The sequence below is a fragment of the Hemiscyllium ocellatum genome, chromosome 28 (genome assembly GCF_020745735.1).
Source record: "Hemiscyllium ocellatum isolate sHemOce1 chromosome 28, sHemOce1.pat.X.cur, whole genome shotgun sequence".
Lineage (NCBI taxonomy): Eukaryota > Metazoa > Chordata > Chondrichthyes > Orectolobiformes > Hemiscylliidae > Hemiscyllium > Hemiscyllium ocellatum.
In genome coordinates, this window is record NC_083428.1 from 48,173,592 (window position 1) to 48,190,886 (window position 17,295).

Genomic DNA, 17,295 nt, shown 5'->3' on the forward strand with positions numbered 1-17,295 from the left:
TCCTGACAGGAGATTGGAAAGGTTGGGATTGTTTTACTTGGAATAGAGAAGGCTGAGGATGTGACAAGATTGATGCATACAAAAAAAAAAATTGAGGGGTAGAGACAGTGAACAGGAGGAACCTGTTTCCATTGGCAGAGTGTTCCAAAACCAGTGATTATAGAATCAAGGAAAACAGCAGAAAGTTAGAGGATGTGAGGAAGTACATGTTCTGCAGAGGGTCAGAGCTCAATGCCCGAGTTACTAGTGGAGGCAGAGACTCTAAACTATTTTGCAAAGTAGCTGTATCTTCACCAGTGCTGCAAGCTGCAGCCCTACTTGCTGGAAGAGGGCACCTAGTGTCTTTGGATCAGTAGGGTCATGGTGGACTGCACACACCCTTCATGCTGTATCATTTCTATGGCTCTCAGCAGAGATACTACATTGGAAGATAAATGGAGTGCTACTGTTGTTAATTAGAAGTGAATAGAATATGGAAAACAGTTGTACAGGCCACTGGAAAGACTGCATTCCAGATTACTCTGCAGTTTGTCAACTGAAATACAGCACAGAACAGGCCCTACAGTCCACCAAGCCGCACTGATTGCTAACCACTGACCCACTGGTTTCTGTCCCTGTTTGACTCCTGTTCATGTGACTAATCAAGATGGCCTTTAACATTGCTAAGGTACCTACTTTCAACACCACCACTGGTGGTTGTGTTCCACACTCCATCCTCTGGAAAATTTTGCCCACATCTCACCAAAACTTTTTATTCAATAAAGGGATTCTTTAAGTGAGGGCATTTGAGGAAAGGTTGGACAGACTAAGCATGTCTTCATTCCAGTTTAAAATTAGAGGTATAGTAAGAGAGACCCTCCCCCCAATACCAAGGGAGATGTTGCATCACAGCTGGGGAGGAAGCTAGTTCAAGTTACAATTACATCAGCAATCTTACCAAGTGGTTCACTCCTGCTCTTAAAACATGTGCTGGTGTTAGAGGCAAAAAGCACCCAGGCACAGGGACTCCCTAAATAGGAGGATGCAAAGTAGCATGGAGGTACACATGCACATTTTTTGTGCAATTCCCATAACCCTCCAACCCACTATCCCAGCATGCACTGCAGTCTGGGGTGGTGAAAAAAGATTCTTAATCAGAGGCCAAACAACCTCTTTTCCCAAGGGATAGGAGGTTGTAAAACTAACATTCTGTTGCTTCCTTCTGAGACATCCATCCCACATCACTGCAATAGGACAAAAAACAGGCCAGCACAAAGTTGCATCATTGAGTTAATGAAAGCCAATATTTTTCCTAGATTAGCTTACAGTATGGAAACAGGCCCTCCAGCCCAACAAGTCCACACCAACCCTCCAAAGAGCAACCCATCCAGACCCATTGCCCTACATTCACCCCTGACTAATGCACCCAACACTATGGGCAATTTAGTGTAGCCAATTCACCTGGCCTGCACATCTTTGGATTGGAGGAAATCCACACAGACATGGGGAGAATATGCAAATTCCACAGAGAGTTGTGTGAGGTGGGAATTGCACCAGAGTCTCTGGTGCTGTGAGGCAGCAGTGTTAACCACTGCCACCATATTTTCCAACTTTTCAAAAAAAAAAAGAGCCCATAACCAAAATCACAGCCTTCTCATCAGGAAGGTGTATGAAGAAAAGCAGGAGAGAATGCAGTTCCTGACACACGCTGTAACTACACCCAGAAAAAAACAGATTGGATTAGTCTGTTTACCACTGGGATACCATTGTACTGGGCAGAGTTTAATTGCTGAACAGAGTTGAATGAAGTACTACAAGGGCTGAAACAGGGCATTAACAAGTCAGGAATATACACCACTGCAGTCAAGCCCTGTCCCTCTGTGCCCCCCCAAAAAAGGGACAGATCTGGATAAAGCCAGAGAAAGTTCAGGTCTGTGCCTCATTTTCATTGGATGAAATTTTCTCTCACCAACTGGGAAAGGAATTGCTATTCTGAAACAGCTGCGTGAAGCCACTGCAACAATCATTGAGTGTATGAAAACAGGAAAGACATTAACCCAAGGATAAACAGGCCCAATAGACCATTCAGCCTTGGACAGCAGACAGGCTCAGTGACCATATGACTCTGTATCCTGTTCCCACTTCCTTCCTCTACCCTTCAGCTTTCAGAGAACCATCTCAACATGATCAATGTTTTGGTCTCAACTGCTGAGAGAAATTCTCCAGGCTCACTCTGGAGAGCCATTTCCCCTCATCTTGATCCTAAAATAACCAATTGCATATCCTTTAGGGAGTCACTTCTGATTTCAGTGAGAAATACTACAATAAAACTAGCTGGAGGGAATATGCTAATGGTGAATAACTTCAAACATTCTGAAGGGCACAGTCATTGTCAGTGGCACCAACATGATTTGAATTCCTCAATGATAAAAGGAAAAAAAAAGTGAACCTATTCAGCCAGCATGTACTAGGATTATTGCTGAATATCAGCCACTCCAGGGTATCACCATTGACCAGAATCACAAGCATGTTCCTACAAGAACATGGCAAGGCTGGGAATTCCAGTTGGGTAACTCCAAGCCACTCACCATTTGGTCTGACAACTAATTGCTGTCCCTTCCATAAATACTGAACCACAATTCAAGCTCACTTCCAACAAGACTGCACAGCTTTGTTAGAGACACCACGGACAGGTTTGTTCTGTTTATTTGTATTCAAGGTCTACAGTTCAATCTCATGACACTGGGGACAGACCAGGCTGGGTTCTTCATTCTGTACACTGCAGCTATCAGCATCAACAGGAACACCAGAAACCCAACAACTACTCCAATCAAAACAGGAGATCCAGCAGCACCTACAGGGAAGGAGGAAGGAGGTTCAGACATTGGTAAAGTTGCTCAATGAACTAAACAAGGAACATCACTTACCATTCTCATTAAGCAGCTGCTTAGACTGGCTGTTCTCAACTTCCAGGAGAACTGGACCAGGAGCACTTACCAAGGTCCCCTCATGGAGGAGAGCACTCCTGCGTGTCCCTGTTGGAGGGACAGGAGGTGGTTAGAATCCTGGTTGACACTTGGTAATTGGATATAGAGGCAGTCAGATCAGGATGGAGGGGTGGGTCTCAGCTTAAGACCATCAAGGAACTCACTTGGACCACATCTGGTTGTACAGTCATCCTGAGCAGAAGGAGAGCAAACCTCAGCACTGCAGTGCAAGTAAACCTAGAAAGGAGGAGAGATGTTAGGGGAGCTTCTGGAGGTAAATAGCCCAGGTTGTAGTACAGAGACACAACAAGAGGATTTCATGAGCTTGGCCTCATTCTTCCATTTGGTTACCTGTCCAGAGAGGGGCTGCTCGGACACTCCATCCAAGAAAACAAACGTCTTCACTTCAAACCGCTTGTGATGGGTTGGGAACTGCAGGCCAGAAGAGACACCTACTGGGTGTAGGAGGGTCAGATAGTCATCACCTTCATAGGGACACCTGAAACAGAAGGTCAGGTGACCAAGAGCTCTAAACCAAACCAGAAATAGATTGCCAGTGTAAGTGTAACAGATGGGAGTTGCAAATGCCAGGAAGGAGGCTGCCAAGTGGGGGCAAAGATATCAAAAGACAATCTTGCCCCAGGGTGCAATGGAGCTGGTCTAATGACTGTTAGAGACTTGTAGAAAGTTAAACAATCAACCATAACACAAGAGCTAAAGTGGACAGGCCAGTTATCTTTCAGTTCATTCTCAGACCTAAAGTGAGTCTTTCATTGCAATCCACATCACTATTGGGATTGGTCATTGGAGGAAACATCAAATAGCACTGATTAAAGGGAACCATTGTGGAGAAAGATTTCTAGAAATATTTGACAAGGTGTCAGTGACAGCAGGCAGCTTGTGGTGTTGGGGCAACATTAACCAAGATAAATGTTTGGTCAACTGACCATCAGGTCAAAACAGCAGGGCTGTCAGTCAGTGAAGGGAAGATGATTCTCAGATCAAATCCATAGGAAACTTCAAAGTGGGTGCTAAAGAGATGATACTAGAGTGTCCCTAAAATAAAGGGAGTAACAAGGAATGTTCTATTGAAGGTGGGGCAGGAGGTTTAGTCAGTCAATTTTACAGTCCTCTTCCAAAGAGGAAAGACCTGGGCAACATTTAAGGCACATTCTTAGGGACAAGTCCAAGATCATGAAGGAAGGTCAAACAACAAGTGGAATTCATAAATGAACCATGATTATAGAACATAGAAAGATACAGCGCAGTACAGGCCCTTCGGCCCTCGATGTTGCACCGACCGAATCCTACCTAACCTACACTAGCCCAATAACTTCCAAATGCCTACTTAAATGACCATAAAGGAGAGTTCACCACTGCTACTGGCAGGACAATCCATGAACTCAACCCACTGTGTAAAGAATCTACCCCCAACATCTGTCCTATACCTACCACCCCTTAATTTAAAGCTGTGTCCCCTAGTAACACCTGACTCCATTAGCGGTAAAAGGTTCTCAGTGTCGACCCTATCTAAACCCCTAATCATCTTATACACCTCTATCAAATCTCCCCTAAACCTTCTCTTCTCCAATGAGAACAGCCCCAAGTGCCTCAGCCTTTCCTCATAAGATTTTCTTACCATTCCAGGCAACATCCTGGTAAACCTCCTCTGCACTCGTTCCAATGCCTCCACATCCTTCCTATAGTATGGCGACCAAAACTGCACACTATACTCCAGATGAGGCCGCACCAGAGTCTTACAGTTGCAACATGACCTCAGGACTCCGGAACTCAATTCCTCTACCAATAAAGCCCAGTACACCATATGCCTTCCTCACAGCACTATTTACCTGGGTGGCAACTTTCAGAGATCTGTGTACATGGACACCAAGATCCCTCTGCTCATCCACACTACCAAGTAGCCTACCATTAGCCCAGTAATCCATCATCTTGTTACTCCTACCAAAGTGAATGACTTCACACTTAGCTACATTGAATTCCATTTGCCACCTTTCTGCCCAGCTGTGCAACTTATCTACATCCCGCTGTAACCTACCACTTCCTTCCTCACTATCCACAACTCCAACTTGTGTCATCCGCAAACTTGCTTACCCAGCTTTCAAGCCCTTCCTCTAGATCATTTATAAAGATAACAAAAAGCAATGGTCCCAAAACAGATCCTTGTGGTACACCGCTAGTAACTGCACTCCAAGATGAACTTAGTCCATCAACTACTACCCTCTGTCTCCTTCCAGCCAATTCCTAATCCAAACCTCTAATGTATCCTCAATGCCATACCTCTAGTTTTAGCATTAGCCTACCATGGGGAACCTTATCGAACACCTTACTAAAATCCATATACACAACATCTACTGCTTTACCCTTGTCCACTTCCTTAGTCACCTTCTCAAAGAACTCAATAAGGTTTGTGAGGCATGACCTGCCCTTCACAAAACCATGCTGGCTATCCTTGATCATGTTATTCCTATCCAGATGTTCATAAATCTTATCCCTTACTATTCTCTAAGACTTTGCCCACCACTGAAGTCAGACTCACTGGCCTATAGTTACTAGGGCTATCCCTACTCCCTTTCTTGAACAAGGGGACCACATTCACTATCCTCCAGTCCTCTGGTACTATTCCCGTTGACAATGACAACATAAAAATCCAGGCCAATGGCTCTGCTATCTCCTCCCTAGCTTCCCATAGGATCCTAGGGTAAATGCCATCAGACCCAGGAGACTTATCTATTTTCATCCTCTCCAATATTCCCAGAACCTCTTCCCTGCATATTTCCAGGCCATCCATTCTAATCATTTGTGACTCCATATTCACGTCAGCAACAGTGTCCTGTTCCTGAGTGAATACTGATGAAAAGTATTGATTTAGTGTCTCTCCAATCTCCTCCACCTCCACACACAGCTTCCCACTACTATCCTTGACTGGACCAATACCTACCCTAGTCATCCTTTTATTCCTGACATACCTATAGAAAGCCTTTGGGTTTTCCCTAATCCTACCAGCTAAAGACTTTTCATGTCCCCTTCTCACTTCTCTTAGCTCTCTTTAGATTCTTCCTGGCTACCTTATAACTCTATCACCCCAGCTGAACCTTCACGCCTCATCTTTACATATGCTGCCTTCTTCCCTTTCACAAGGGATTCCAATTCCTTACTAAACCACAGCTGCCTCACAAGGCCCTTTACACCATGCCTGACTGGTACATACCTATCGAGGACACGCAGTAGCTGCTCCTTGAACAATCCCCACATCTCATTAGTGTTCTTCTCTTGAAGCCTGTTTTTCCAATCCACACATCCTAAGTCATGCCTCACTGCATCATAATTTCCCTGCCCCCAGCTATAACTCTTGCCCTGCGGCGCACACTTATCCCTCTCCATCACTAAAGTAAAAGTCACCGAGTTGTGGTCACTGTCCCTGAAGTGCTCACCTACCTCGGTTCATTACCTAGATCCAAATCCAGTATAGCCTCACCTCTTGTTGGCCTATCTACATATTGTGTCAGGAAACCCTCCTGCACACATTGGACAAACACCGACCCATCTAATGAACTCGAGCTATAGCTCTCCCAGTCAATATCTGGGAAGTTAAAGTCCCCCATAACAACCACCCTGCTACCTTCACTCTTTTCCTGAATCATCCTCGCAATATTATCCTCTACTTCTCTAGGACTATTAGGAGGCCTGTAGAAAACACCTAACAGGGTGACCTCACCTTTCCTATTTCTAACCTCAGCCCAAACTACCTCAGATGGCAAGTCCTCTTCCATCGTCCATTCCACTGCTGTAATACTATCTTTGACAAGTAATGCCACACCTCCCCCTTTTTTACCCCCATGTCAGATCCTACTAAAACATTTAAACCCTGGAACCTGCAACAGCCATTCTTGTCCCTGTTCTACCCACATCTCTGTAATGGCCACAACATCGAAGTCCCAGGTACCAACCCACGCTGCAAGTTCACCTACCTTATTCCTTATACTTCTGGCATTGAAGTATACACACTTCAATCCACCCTTCTGTTTACAGGCACCCTCCTTTGAGATCGCTGCATTATTCATAACCTCCCTACACTCAAGGTCCTGTACCCTAAAGCTACAGTCCTGGTTCCCATGCCCCGGCAGAGTTAGTTTAAACCCTCCCAAAGAGCACTAGCAAACCTCCCCCCAAGGATACTGGTGCCCCTCAGGTTCAGGTGTAGACCATCCTTTTTATAGAGGTCCCACCTTCCCCAGAAAGAACCCCAGTTGTCCAGAAAATGGAATCCCTCCCTCCTGCACCATCCCTGTAGCCACGCATTCAACTGCTCTCTCTCCCTATTCCTCGACTCTCTATCACATGGCACGGGTAACAAACCAGAGACTACAACTCTGTTTGTAGTAACTCAGCTTCCAACCTAGCTCCCTGAAAGCCTGTCTGACATCCTCACTCCTCTTCCTACCTATATCGTTGGTGCCAACGTGGACCACGATCTGGGGCTGCTCCCCCTCCCCCTTAAGGACCCGGAAAACACGATCAGCGACATCACATACCCTTGCACCTGGGAGACAACATACCAAACGTGAGTCACTGTCACCCCCACAAAACCATCTGTCTGTACCCCTCACTATCGAGTCCCCAAGAACTATCGCTCTACCTTTCTCCACCCTTCCCTTCTGAGCAACGGGGCCAGGCTCCGTGCCAGAGGCCTGAACCTCGTTGCTTGCCCCTGGTAAGTCATCCCCCCCACAAGTATCCAAAACGGTATACTTGTTCTTGAGGGGAATGACCGCAGGGGGTCCCTGCACTGGCTTCCTCCTCCTACTCCCCCTCACTGTCACCCATCTATCTTGAACTTTCGGAGTAACTACTTCCCTAAAACTCTGATCTATGACCCTCTCTGCCTCCTGAATGATCCGCAGTTCATCCAAACCCAGCTCCAGTTCCCTAACACAGGCTTGGAGGAGCTGCAGTGAAAGAGAAAAGGCACAAGTATTGACACTGTACATACAAATGTATTTTACTATGACACTATACTGTAAGAATGTAGTCTTCACTCCACATTTCAAATCCAGCCTTTCCATTCAGAGTCCTTACCCATCCACCAGGAGACTCCACTGCACCTCATGGTCAGGGGCTGGCACAGGAGTTGCCCAGCAGTCACGCAATCTCAGGACTATCATTGGGTCAGTGCGATCCTTCACACGAACCTCAACAAACACTGACTCCTGAAGGATTCTGTGAATAGGGTAGTCACTGTCCTTGTACCACCAGCTGTAGCTGCCATCTAAGACAAAATTCAAAGAGAACAAAACAAACAAAGTCATTCCCCTGAAGGGATACAATTCCCAGTGCTCCTATTACCAGGGCAGCACTACCTGTTGCTATTCGCAGCTCCAGCCTCAGGATCCCATCTTCAGAAGCAGCTAGTGGTGGAGGGAGGGTGTAAACTGAGACATTGATTTGTAAGCCTGCCTCATGCTCCCCCTTGTACTGGCACTGGATGTGCAGGCTGTCGAGAGACAGAAATAGACAGTGGAGATAGTCAGTAACACTTCCCTCTCCATACCCACAAATCCCACTGCCCTCTCACCTGAAGGTGCTGTCCCGGGTTATTGAGCCCAGTGGCCCCCTCCGAGTCATCCTCTTCCCCAAGACATCTGTTTCATACACAAAGCTCCCATTCTCCTCCTGCAAGGGAAGAGACTGTTTAATAGGGAGCTGGTTCGTTCAAAGGGACAGAATGCTGGAGCCTTCAATACTCACCCGCTGGGTCGTGCCACAAGAGGAAATTGGGAAGTGGAAGGCTACAAGTTCCACTGTGATGAGCTTAGGCCTGCACTCAGCTTCATGTCCATCTTTCACGTACAGAGATGACAGGTTGAGGGCAGGACGGGTCAGGTTCCTGGTGATTGCTACAATGAACTGGCCATTTGCTGTGCACACTGCAGAGAGAATAGGAATGTTCAGTTTCCCCATTGTGGATGTGACATCCAAATCATTGACGGAGGATGAAGCCTCAAAGCCCCAAAAATCATTCACAGCTTGAAGTTCTGCTACTTTGGAATATGGGTTGTTATTTGTAGGTGGTCAACAATTAAGGAAGATCTGATGTTTGAAAGTGAATACAATATACTCTAGAAGCCATGTGACTACCCAATAAAGTGGGCAGGTTGGTGGGGGCATCCTGTCAAAGAATACTAAGTGCTTCTATTAACACAGTAATGGATCCTAAGGGGAGAATTAAAAGCTCCCAAACAATAGAATGTTATGGGAATTCCAAACTTGAAAGTCAAAGTAAAGCAGACATATTCAAAATGAGAAAAGTTACTGTGGAGAGATAAGTGAAAAGGCAGATGCTTGAATGTCAGTTATATGGGCACAAGGTCCAGACATTACACAGGACAGACATCCAAACCACCGACCTTTCCCATCACCCTCTGCTCCCAAAAAGGGAACAGCATCAATAAGCTGCGGAGCTTGGAAGATAGGTCAGGTAGTTTTGGAGGAGCAGGAAGTTAATAATTTGGGTAAGGACCTTTCTACAGGGCTGGGGAGGCAATGAAAGCTTAAATAGAGGGTGGGATTGTGGTTGGTCAGTGGAAAGGGTGCACTGGATTGGTGAACAAAAAGTTTTCAGCCCAGGAACAGGCCCTTTGACCCTCCAAGCCTGAGCCAATCCAAATCCACTGTCTCACCTGTCACCCAATTCCTAAGATGCTCCCCACCTTCTCATACATCTATCCAGACACCTTAAATGAGTCTACCGTGCCTGCCTCTACAGGCTCTGCTGGTAGTGTTCCAGGCACCAACCACCCTCAAAATTACTTGCTGTGTACATCCCCCAGGCACAGCAATTTGAAAAAGTGACCTCATTGAATCCTCACCCCGAGGACAACTTCTATCCACCCTGTCTATACTAGTCATGATTTTGTAGACCTCAATCAGGTTCCCCCTCAATCTCCTTTTCTAAAGAGAAACATTCTAACCTACTTCATAGCTAGCATCTTCCATACCAGGAAAGATCCTCAAACCTTCTCTGTACCCTCTCCAAAGCATCCACATCTTTTTGGTAATGTGACTGAAATTGTACAAACTGGTTTGGCTGCATTCAAAATAGTGTCATGTACAATTTTAACATGAATTTCCAGCTCTTCTACTCAATACCCCATCCAATGAAGGTAAGCATACCATATGCCTTGACCACTATTCAAGTGTGCCACCTACAGATTACAATGGACTTGAACTCCCAGATCTCTGCTCAACTTTTCCCCTATGCTTTCTGCTACTCCAATCTTCTGAAAGCCTACTGATGAGACCAACAATGCCCTCTTCCAGATCATTTATGTATATTACAAAACAGCGCCTGCACTGATCCCTGTGGAACATCACTGGTCACCTTTCACCATTGAGACACTCCTATGGTCTCCTGTCATTCAACCAGTTCTTTATGCACCTAGCACATCATGTGACTTCACTTTCTCCACTAGTTTATCATAGGGAACTTAAAGGCCTTACTATAGTCCATGGATAGGACATCCTCACCAAGTTGAAGGGCTGTAGAAGTGGATGGAAAAGTTGGGTCCAGGCAAGTTGGTAGAGAGAGGAAAGGCTGGATATGGGATGGGGGCAGATTTGGAAATGTGGAGTCACCAGTTTAGGCCATTGGGCTCAACTCCCGAGGGGAAAAATGGAGGTGTTCTTCTAGTTTGTGTGGGGCTATATTTTGAAGGTGGAGGTGGCCCAGGATGGACACGTCACCAAGAGTGAAGTGAAGTGGCTACTAACCAGGAGGTCAGAGTTAATTGGAGCATCCAGAGCACAGATGCTGAGAGAGATAGTCCAAGTCTGTGCTTTGTGGCCTCCTCGACATCAGAGTGATATCAGGAGCAATGGATGCAGTAAACCAGGTTGGAAGAGGTACAGGTGAATCTCTGCTGCATTTGCTATGATTGTTTGTGGCTTTGGACAGAGGAGACAGGAGATGTAGGAGCAGACATTGCACTTGCTGCTATTGCAGGGAAAGGTGTCAGGAGTGGAGGAGGGGGTCAGAGGAGAGAGTGTGGAACGAACAAGGGAATCACAGTGAACAGTCCTATGGATAGGGTCATTGGTATGGGGAAGGAAGTACAGGTATTTATTTGGTGGTTAGGTCTGACTGGATGTGCTTGGATAGTGAGGTTGGAGAGAGATTCAGGCAATTGATGTCACAACATCAGTTGGAGACTGGGAGGTTGAGGGAGGGTAGGGAGTGGAGGGCAGTGTTGGATGTTGTTAGAGGTGGAGAAGTGTGATCAGAGGGTCTGTGATGGTCACATTCACAACATAGCATTAGTTCAATACTAGATCCTTCTGATGAAGAGACATCCTTTGCCAGAGGAAATGCATTGGAGGGCAATATTAGTCATGGAGGAAAGGGGTAGTTAGTTTTGGAAGCAGGAGGACATCTGGGATGTCCTGGAGTGGAAACCTTACTCCTGGGAACAGAGTCAGAAATTGAAATGGGAATCACTTTTATAGGATCAGGGGAGTAAGAGAGACTATAGTCAAGGTAGCTGTGGGAGTTGGTGGGTTTGAGGTGGATGTCAGTACTAAGTCAGCCACTTGAGAAACAGCACAAGCCCATGCTATTCATTCTAGCTCACCTCATTCCAATGAGGGTGGAATATGAAAAGGGTGTGTAGTAATTTATCTCCACCTTTAACATGAGGATACCAGATACACAGACCAGGCAATTTATCAACCCCAAGCACTCACTCCACCAGAGAGTATGTAAAAGCTGTCAATCACCTCCCTATGGTGACACCAGCATTTCCTTGGTAAGAGAACTCTGAACACAATCCTAAGCAGCATCATTTCAGCTGTGCAGTTTCTAATTGAAACCATTAACAGTTACAGCAAGTGAGACAACTCAACATTTGAGGGGCACTGGGAATCTTTGCAATATTATACCAAGTTAACCCTCTATTCAAACACCTGATAAAGCTGGTTATTAAAACATCTTCTGAGACCAGGATAACATTATCCATCATCAAACCAGCCAGCTGCTTCACTTGGGATTATCCCCTACTCGACTAGGGAGGGGCAACATCATGTTCCTGGGTTCTCTCCTCAGGAACAGGTCCTTTTGCCTCCCTCCCATTGACTCCCCACAAACAGCCCTTCACCATTGTACAAGGAAACACCAACAAGTCCCGGGTTATTTCCTCAGTGCCAGGCTGGGGTGGTCCTCATGCTTCCTTCCCCCCCATTCGGGGTGGGCTCCGCTCCGGGAGGAGGCTGTGCTGCTTACCTGGGCTGTCTCTCAGGTTGTAGAAACAGGATTGCCCACTGAGACTCGGGGACTGAAAGCAGCAGCCCTGCTTGATGCACTCAGTGCTGTTGATAGTGGCCAGGCCACACGGCAGCCTCCAGCCCGGCTCCGGAGGACACACAGCAGAGACCAGGAAGGGCCGAGCGGCCCAAAGGCACAGACACCAAACCAACCAATGACCCATCGCGCTGCCTGAATCTGTGCCCGCCCCTGAGCACCAACCCGCTTTATAGCCGCTAATTAGCTCCTGGCCATGGGTTTCTCGTGTTGAAGAGGCTTTAACTGTCACTGATCCTCATTAAGGATTAGGGCGAGATTCCAGCTACAATTACATCTTCACAACTGACGCTGCGTTCCCCTGAGCCCAAGAGTATATTTTGTTCCAGAATCGGTTCTGCGTGGATATGGAAGTAGGAAACAAGAGTCAGAGAATTATGACGGTCCAGAGGAGGACATTCGGCCCATCTGCAGTCCTGTTCTCCACTGCTACCTGCTGCCTCTCCCCACACACTATTTCCAACCAGATAACCCCCAAAATCCCTCCTGAATGCCTGAACTGAATCTGCCTCCGCCATGTTTCCCTCTCCTAACTACTTTTCCCATTTCACCCGACCACATCAAATTCTCAATTTCTCTCGTCATCCAGCATTCCCTACACCTACTCGCCATTCCTTTCACACAACAGGAATATACTGTCTCTGGACTCTTATCTCATTTTTGAAGGCTTCCCATTTTCCAACCATCCCTTTACCTGCAAACACCTGTCCCCAATCAACTTCTGAAAGTTGTAGCCCAATACTGTCAACATTTGCTTTCCTCCAATTTAGAACTTCAACTTTGACATCCAGTCTATCCTTTTCCATCACTATTTTAAAACTAATAGAATTATGGTCACTGGCCCCAAAGTGCTTCCCCCACTGACACCTCAGTCACCTGCCCTGCTTTATTCCCCAAGAGTAGGTCAAGTATTGCACCTTCTCTAGTAGGTACATCCACAAACTGAATCAGAAAATTTTCTTGTCCACACTGAACAAATTCCTCTCCACCTAAACCTTTACCACTATGGTAGTCCCAGTCTATGTTTGGAAAGTTAAAATCCCCCTATCATAATCACCCTCTTATTCTTACAGATAACTTAACTCTCCTTACAAATTTGCTTCTCAATTTCCCGCTATTAGGGGATGTTTAATACAATCCCAATAGGGTTATTATTCATGTTGTATTTCTCAGTTCCACCCAAGTAACTTCCCTGGATGTATTGCCAGGAATACATACAGCAGTAATGCTATCCCCTATCAAAAACACCATTCCCCCTCCTCTCTTGTCTCCCTTCCTATAGCATTTGTATCCTGGAAAATTAACCTGCCAGTCCTGTACACCTACAAGCCATGTTTCTATAATTGCTATGATATCCCAGTCTCATGTTTCTAACTATGTCCTGAGTTCATCTGCCTTTCCTGTTCAGCCTCTTGTATTGAAATGAATGCAGTTTAATTTGTCAGTCATGTGCTGTTCTCTGCTTTGTTCCAGCTTGCCCTGACTGTTTGATGCACTCCTTTTCCCAACTGTATCAGTCTTAGATTGATTGATCTCTTTCCTGGGTCCCACCTTACTAGTTTAAAAACTCCCTGCCAGTATATTAGTCCCCTTCCAATTCAGGTGCAATCCATCCTTCTTGTACAAATCATTTCTATCCCAGAAGAATTTCTAATGATCCCACAATATTAACCCTTCTTCTCCTGCACCATCTCCTCAGCCACACATTTATCTGCTTTACCCTCCTAATCCTACCCTCACTGGGTTGTAGTATCGGGTGAAATCCACATATTACGCCCCTCGGGGTCCTCCTTTTTAAATTCCTGCCTAACTTTCAATATTCTCTCTTCAGAATCACATCCTTTTCTCTTCCTATGTCATTGCGTCCAATGTGTATAATGGTCCCTCTCTCCTTTGAGAGCACTCTGCACCGTCTCTGAGATATCCTTGATACTGACACCAGGGAGGCAACATGCCATTTAGATTTTTCACTGCTGGCCGCAGAAACGTCTGTCTGTGCCTCTGACAAGGGAGTCCCCTATCACAATCGATCGCTTGGAACCCAATGTACCCCTCATTACATTACAGCCAGTCTTGATACCAGAAACGTGGATGTTCATGCTGCACTCCCCTGAGAGTCCATCACCCCATACATTTTTCAAAACAGCATTCCTAATTGAAATGGGGATACCCACAGGAGACTTCTGCGCAACCTGCCTTTCCCTTCTACCTTCCCTGGAGTTAACCCATGTGCCTGACTGTACCTGTGGCTTTTCTCCCTTCCTATAACTGCCATCCATCACACCCCCTGTTTCCTGTAAATTCCTCATTGCCTTTAACTGTTGCTTCAACCAATCCATGCGATCTGATAGGATTCACAACCAAAGACACTTTCTGCAGACATAATCACCAGTAACATGGAAAGTCTCCCCAATCTCCCACACCCACAGGAAGAGCACATCACTCTACTGAAGGCCATCCTTTCTCCTTCACAATGTACAAACTAACAAAATGGCACCCTTTTGTCATCCAAAAAACAGTGCTCCAGGCTAATTTAGTCTTTATGGTTTATATTTTAAAAATTAAATCAAGAGGTAGATCTCAATAAAACTTCTCAATAATCAAGAAACCACTCTATTCACTACTGTAGAATTACAGCAAGGTTACATATTAAAACTATGCATTTATCTGTTCCTGTGCTGTGAGCTCTCCCACACAGGTTCATCCAAGGTCAGCTGTGAATTTTGCTGTTTTTTAAATTGTTCCTCGATGCACAACGACGTCCAGAGGTATTTGAACTCAAACAGCAAAGGCAGTAACTGTGCAGATTCACTGCTGTGTCAGTAATCAGTGTTTCTTTCTCTCTCTCCCTCATTGGCCATGTGGTCACTGCCTTTTGTGTCTTCCTCTTTTCAAAAGTGTTATTATTTTGATCTTTTTCCCCAGCATTCGAAACCAATATAACAGTAATTGCTGCTCCTGGAATTTGAGCAAATCACCTCCAACCCATGAAATACCTCAAAAAAGGAGCAGCTCTTACAGCCTCAATTTTTCCCCATCCTCCATCTTGGATTACCCAGAACACATTCTGAAATGTGTTGGAAAACACTTTGTTTTTCACACAAAGCGAGGTGGAGAGGAGAGGAACCGTGGGGGGCAAATGGTGCAGAGACTCTCTGCAAGAGACAAAGGGGTCGCTAATTGTGGTGAAAAAGATATAGAGATGTAAAAAGGGTGTAAATTAAGGCATGATAGGGAGCAAATGCTTCCTCTCTGCTGGAAACAAAATAAACGAGATACAGCCTTGAGGGAGAGACGAGATTGGTAAGAATACATGAGAAATGGAGGACAGGTATCTAATATTGTGGAATTCAGTAGAGAGTCCTGGAAATTGTAAAGTGTCTCAGTAGAAAATGAGATGTTGTTCCTTGAGTTTGCATTGTGATTCTTTGCATTGTTACAGTGGTCCCAGCACAAGGATGTTGGGAGGAGAGCAAAGTGTTTGATTTATTCATTCACAGGATGAGGGTATGACTGGCTGAGCCAGCATTTATTGCCCATCCCTAATTGCCCAGAGGGCAGTTATGATTCAACCACACTGCTGTGGGTCTGGTGTCACATGTAGGCCAGACCAGGTAACGATGGTAGTTTCCCTCCTTAAGGGACATTAGTGAACCAGATGGGGTTTTCTGACAATTGACAATGGATTCATGGTCATCATGGGACTCTGAATTTCCGCTGTATTGACTTCCAATTCCACCATCTGCCATGGTGGGACTTAAACACAGATAACCAGACATTATTTGGGTGACTGGATTAACAGTCCAGTGATAATACCACTGTAATTTACCCCCCCTCTGTTGAATAGCAAGTGATATGTCACCACCTCTCCCATTGCTTAGCATGGTCCTTCCGCTGGTTTTCATGAGTAGAGGACAAATCCTAGGGGCCCTAAAGCTGGGATCTGAGTGCTGTGTCTTGGAAGTTATCCAACCTGGTGACCCTCACTCCCCAGTCCCCATCAAACTGGGATATCACTCTGCTCCAATGTATTTGCAGAGGGGTGACCAATAGCAGCACAGCAGAGTATTTTATGGATCTTCAGGGTTACCAACCGTGATCAGATAGATCCTGAGAGGTTTCATGACATGACTTGCCTCCCACTCTTCAGCCATTTGTTGGCCAATACATGCATCCTTCCAACTTGCTGTATTCCTCCACCAACATCAACAGCAGTGAGGTATTCACACATTGCTCTGCAGAGTGCGGAACAAAGATTTTTCACATCCAGTCAAGAATGGTGATGGATAAGCAACTGGAGACATCGATCAAAAAACTGCCATCCCTTATGTTGAAGGGTGCCAGCACATGAATTAACATCCTCAAGGTCACTGTATCATGAGAGATTTGGAGGAGGGTGCAAAATATTGCAAAGTGTGAACTTGTTCACTCCAGCAGGAAGAATAAAAAAAGCAGTCTATTACTTAAATGGAGAGAAATTGCAGAACTCACAGTTTCAGAGGGAGCTTGGTGTCCTGATACATGCATCACACTATGTTAGTGCATCACCTTGCACTGATCACACTAAGAGAAGGCAAACAGTAAAAAGGAATCAACAATAAATGGGAATACAGCGAGAGGGGTAGATGAAGTGAGAGATCTCGGCATGCAAGTGCACAGATCCCTAAAGCAATACAGGTAGATACTGTTGTGAAGGCAGCAGATGGAATGCTCTCCTTCACTGGCAAAGGAATAGAATACAAAAGTCAGGATATAATGACAAAACTGTGTAAGACAGTGGTGAGGCCACACAGGGAGTATTCTGTGCAGTTCTGGTCACCACATTCCAGGAAACATCTAATTGCTTCAGGGAGAGCAGAAAAAATTTGAGAAAATTGCCAGGGCTGGAGACTTGTAATGATGATAGGAGTTTGGGGTTGTTTTCCTTACAATAGAGAAGGCTGAGGATGTGACAAGGCA